Source organism: Suncus etruscus, chromosome 13, assembly GCF_024139225.1.
Source record: "Suncus etruscus isolate mSunEtr1 chromosome 13, mSunEtr1.pri.cur, whole genome shotgun sequence".
Taxonomy (NCBI): domain Eukaryota; kingdom Metazoa; phylum Chordata; class Mammalia; order Eulipotyphla; family Soricidae; genus Suncus; species Suncus etruscus.
The window spans coordinates 92,275,195-92,281,051 of NC_064860.1; the positions used below are offsets into that span (position 1 = coordinate 92,275,195).

At 38.4% G+C, this 5,857-nt stretch overlaps 1 pseudogene; it reads left to right on the plus strand.

The window, feature by feature from the left end:
- Positions 1-2,062: 2,062 nt before the first annotated feature.
- On the plus strand, positions 2,063-2,172 carry LOC126026515 (uncharacterized; annotated as a pseudogene).
- Positions 2,173-5,857: the final 3,685 nt, after the last annotated feature.

The window sequence follows — 5,857 nt, forward strand, 5'->3', positions numbered from 1 at the left end:
CTATGTCAGCCGCATGCCAGCCAAATGCCCTACCGCTGTGCTATCTCTCCTATCCTCGAATCACTTTTTATATGTGATAAGCACATGTTTCTATTACATCTTCTTTCCAGTGACTGCCTTTAACAGAGGATTTGATCTACTAGGAACAGTCTGGAATCAAGCAACAGAAGATTCTGATCTCCAAATGCAAGAAATAAAATTCACGTATTCAGACTTGGACTGCACTCCCTCTCCTTTTGCATGAGTCAGTCTCTGTCTTCCAAACATTAATATATGCTTGTTGAGTAGAAAGCATGCTGATTCTTGCACTGGTAACATAATCATGAAAAGACATAGCAAAATCAAACATTCTGGTCCTGAGAGTTGAAAGACCTACAGAAGTAACAGGGAAGCCTGTGCAGATACCTGGGGAACCCTGTCAGCTCAAATACAATTAGTCTTCTCTTGAAGTATTAGAATTCAATGAACTCTCCTCCCTAAAGAAAGAGGGTGGGGAAATGGGCAGTTGTGTAGTACCCTTCATACTTGGCCTGCTCCAACAACACCTGTGTTTGAAATACTTTGGTGTGACTAATAGTTTTCCTGAAGAGTAGGAAAAAAACATGACTTTGGCACTCAAAATACCATGAGGAAAAAAAAAAAGGAAAAACTCAGACACCAGCTGAGGCTGATGCTAGAACTTAATAAAAGCAGCTGTTCTTTGGCTTTTTATACCTTCTCAGACCCCCAGTCAGATCTTTAAGGATAGTATCAGAGAAAGAGCACATTAGAGTGAAACGCCATCTTGAAAATTATCTCATCTTAAAGTTCTCAAATGAGGAAATGAAATCTTATATTTCAGTGATGCATTTATAAAGCATTCAGGAAAGAAAGACAATTGATTCAGAAATTACTTACACTTTCAACTACCTTTATTAAAATAGTCGTTTAGTTGGGCTGGAGTGATAGCACAGTGGTAGGGCATTTGTGTTGCACACAGACAGCCCAGGACGAACCCAGGTTCAATTCCCTGCATCCCATAAGATCCCATGAGCCTGCCAGGAGTGACTTCTGAGTGCAGAGCCAGGTGTAGCCCAAAAAACCAAAATAAAATAAGAAGAAATAATAGAAAATTAAGTTTTAGTTTAGGTAACACAGTTACAATAATGCTAGTTTTTATGGTTTTCATGTCTTTATGGCACCTTCAACACTACCAAGTGTCCTAGACCTTACCTTTAAAGGGAGAAAGAGATGTATTCAGGTCAGTGTAAGTGATATTTTTTAATTCTGTTATATAGATATAGAATATAGTACTCATATTAATTGATGCATTTTTGTTTCTGGTTCTTCAACTACTCTGATAGGCTGGACAACTATAGAATCTATAGAATCATTAGAGTCAACTTATGTTAAATAGCTCCTTAATAATTGAAGCTAATAGTGAGTAAGAAGACATAGCCCCTTATTTTAAATCTTGAAAGTGTTAAAATAAAAAAGGTGTATCTCTAATAGGTAACATAGAATCCGATTGAATATTTTATTGTATTCCCCTCCATAGAAATGTTAGCACAGACATCATGCACTTGTCTACACATATCTACACTACAAGTGGAAGTCAAATGTAGTCAGCATACTAGACTTTTAAATGTAACCCTTCTGTAATCTTTCTTCATTTCACATTTTCTTCTTTTATTAATTATCATTGTGATATCTTTCTCATGGGGCTGTTAAATGGATAAAACAAAATAATGAGCATCAATTGCTTTGTAAGATGAAGTTTTGTAAACCATGAAACATTCTTAGATCATGTGCTTCAAAAACGTTCTTAAGAAATAGTTGATGAAAAGAAAAGAAAAAAAAAAAAAAAGAAATAGTTGATGGGCCCGGAGAGATAGCACAGCGGCGTTTGCCTTGCAAGCAGCCGATCCAGGACCAAAGGTGGTTGGTTCGAATCTTGGTGTCCCATATGGTCTCCCGTGCCTGCCAGGAGCTATTTCTGAGCAGACAGCTAGGAGTAACTCCTGAGCACCACCGGGTGTGGCCCAAAAACAAACAAAACAAACAAACAAAAGAAATAGTTGACATCGCTTCTCGGCCTTTTGGCTAAGATCAAGTGTAGTATCTGTTCTTATCAGTTTAATATCTGATACGTCCTAGAAAAAAAAAAAGAAATAGTTGACTGCTAAAACTCTCAGTGAAATTATAGCATGTGATACAAATCACAAAAATTTCAGAGGCCTCAAAGACTCTGAAAACAATCATTTAATAATTGTCTATTTCAAACCATTAATTTTTGAAAAAAATTGAAAAATAATTTGATTTTTGAAAAAAAAAAGATTTTTTTCCCAGATGTTGGAAAGAGTCCATTTTGCCATGAAAGGAGTCATACTCATCCAAGCAGAGGGAAGCTGTATTCAATTTGGGGTGAAGCATGACTTTTCATAATTCCAACGTCTCACAATCCCTGTCTGAATTCTTCAAGTCAGTGAAAACCTTTGTCATCCTATCACATCTTACTAAGCATATAAGACTTGTTGAGTCTTATAAAAAAATCAGAAATATTTTCAAAATAAGCAGGGTGTATTTTGTTTTGTTTCATTTTATTTCTATAGTCCTGAAATTCAATCACTCAACCACTTTCTAAGATAGGTCAACATAAAAGCCATTCTCCTAGTCAAAATATAAAACTAGAATTTGACTTCTGTTAGTTGTTGTGAGATTAAATAAGATGATTTATATAACTGCTCAGAAATGTGTCTTGCAATTAGTAAAAGCTCAGTAAATAAATTATTGTAATTATAATCACAACTGATATTCTTTTTTTTTGGTTTTTGGATCACATCCAGCAGTGCTCAGGGGTTACTCCTGGCTCTATGCTCATAAATCGCACCCGGCAGGCACAGGGGACCATATGGAATGCCAGGATGCGAACAACCGTCCTTCTGCATGAAAGGCAAACGCCTTACCTCCATGTTATCTCTCCAGACCACAACTGATATTCTTAACACGTATATTCTTCAGTTGTCAAGACCCATTTATTTTTTACCATCTATCAAAAGTATGTTTTGATATAATAGCATATCTTCAAATATCATTTTAAGTCTGGTTACTCAATTGGTCTGTAGGTATATTAAATTATGTAGTGACTTGGACTTGGTTTTTCTTTTCTTTTCTTTTTATTTTGGTTTTGGTGTTTGGGCCACGCCGGTGACACTCAGGGGTTACTCCTGGCTATTCGCTCAGAAATGGCTCCTAGCCTAGGGAACCATATGGGAGGCTGGGGGATCGAACCTTCGTCTGCCTAGGTTAGCCTCGTGCAAGGCCCTACCTCTGCGTCACCGTTCTGGCCCCAGACTTGGTTTTTAGTTCTGACTGAACTGTAGATGAATTGTATGACAAAGGAAAAGCAGAAAAAAAAATGTGAAAAGAACTGGTAGTATATACTAATGAGAGAAGATTTGAAGCTAAATTATAAAGGAATTTTCAGGGGCCACAGTGATAGCACAACAATCCCCAGCATTCCATATGGTTACCCTCCCACCCCCGAGCCTACCAGGAGTAATCTCAGACTGCAGATCCAGATGTAACTTGCTGCTGGGTGTGTCACACACACACACACCCAAAAATAAAGAAGAAAAGAAAGGAATCACTAGAAAAAGAGATGAAGGGCCAAAGTGACAGTACAGCAGGTAGGTACTTGCCTTGCATTCAGCAGACCTGGGTTCAACTTCCAGTACCCCATATGATCTACTATAACCATCAGAGGTGATCCTTAATTGTAGAACTAGGAGTAAGCCCTGAGCAGCACAGGGTATGCCCCCCCCCCCACCAAATAAAAAAGAAAGAAAGAAATAGAGATCACTTTATAGCTATAGTACAAGGCAATGTGCTTGCCATGCACCAAGCCAATTCCAATTGAACCTCTGGTACTGCAGAATATCCTCAAAACAGCACCAGGGATATTCCATGAGTCCAGAGTAGTGAGTAAGCTCTGAGCACTGCAAAGTATGGCCAGAAAATAAATATGCAAACAGTACAGGTGATACGCTCTGATTAGAAATGCCCTCCCACCAAAAAAAGGGGGGGGACAGAATAGAGCAAAACAAATAGTGCATTTTCCCCTATTATAAAGAACTTCAGGAAACAAACTAATAAAATCTGCTTAAGGACCAGAAAAATTATTTTATTTAGTATTAAGTAATTTTGACTGGATCTGAACTTAAAATTAAATGTAACTTCTGCATAGAACAGAATTAGGAACTGGTGGCAAATGTAAAGAACTAATATTTTTAACACAAAATCTTGTTGCCTCAACATGAAATCAGTGGTTATTACCTCCTACCTATTGTTCATAACATGTGTTTTGCAGAATAAAGTAAGCTTATTCTCCATAAAGAGCAGCCTAAGATTATGTTACATTTGTCAAAGGAAGAAAATATAAGAACTAGTGAAGTTGCAGTGCTAAAAACATAACAAAAAGAGAGTTTCTGGGCCCGGAGAGATAGTACAGCGGTGCTATCCTTGCAAGCAGCAGATCCAGGACCAAAGGTGGTTGGTTCGAATCCCGGTGTCCCATATGGTCCCCTGTGCCTGCTAGGAGCTATTTCTGAGCAGACAGCCAGAAGTGACCCCTGAGCCTGCCAGGTGTGACCCAAAAACCAAAAAAAAAAAAAAGAGAGAGAGAGAATTTCTATTCTCTCTTATATAAAGTCCCATCCCATGAATGAAAATAATGAAAGTGATCAGCCACAAGAATTCAGAGACTGGGGGAAGAAAATTCTGGAAAGCTAGATATCCAATTATTAGCTAGCCAGCCAACCCTTCCTCCACCTTCTCAGATCTAGTCACAAACACATGAATTACCACCAGAGCAAGGTTACTAGATCCAGGATAAATAAAGGTCCATACCATTGCCAGAAACCTAAATATCTTCCTGCATACTCTCATCACCCAAATCCACCCACATTCCTAGAGTTTGCTTTGCTTTGCCAGCTTATTCTGCTTAGTCTAGCTGAGCCTACGTATAGCAGTCTTCAGAGACAGGACTTAGATTCATGTCTGGAATGAATTTTAACATACCATTGAATCCACTCCCACTCTCATTTTTTTGCCTGAGGAAAAGATTCACAAATGTCCAAGGAGCTCTCTGACCCCCTGTGAGCCAGTTCTTGAGTCTTTAATTAAGGGCCAATGAAAACAATGCCTTCAGTGAACTGCTGCCTCCCTTTAACCTCTGACCCCTGGTCAGACACAAGACCCTGATTGTTGCCAGATGGAAATTGTTAATGAAGAGCCATGTTTAACAAGACTTTTTATTTATGACCTAAGAGCAACACTCATCAGTTATTCTGTGGCTTGAGTGGTGTTTAGTATATAAATGATCTCTTATCTTGTATATGAAACTCAGTGTGTTTGGATTAGGCTTGTTCTGTTAAGAGAGAATTTGCTTCCTCCAAATTCCTGTACCCAACATTCAAGCAGAAAGGAACACAGGAAAACCAATCCAAATTACAATATCTAATGATCTGGGAGGGAACTCTAGACCCAAATAAACATTTCCGTGTATATCCAAACTCTTAATAAGTAGAAATGCCAGGCAACACCCTCTTCCTGACCCCTACATCCCAGAGACTGTAAAGACACATTTTTCTTTTCTTTTCTTTTTTTTTTTTTATTTAAACACCTTGATTACATACATGATTGTGTTTGGGTTTCAGTCATAAAAGGAACACCACTCATCACCAGTGCAACATTCCCATCACCCATGTCCCAAATCTCCCTCCTCCCCACCCGACCCCTGCCTGTACTCTAAACAGGCTCTGCATTTCCCTCATACATTCTCAATATTAGGACAGTTCAAAATGTAGTTATTTCTCTA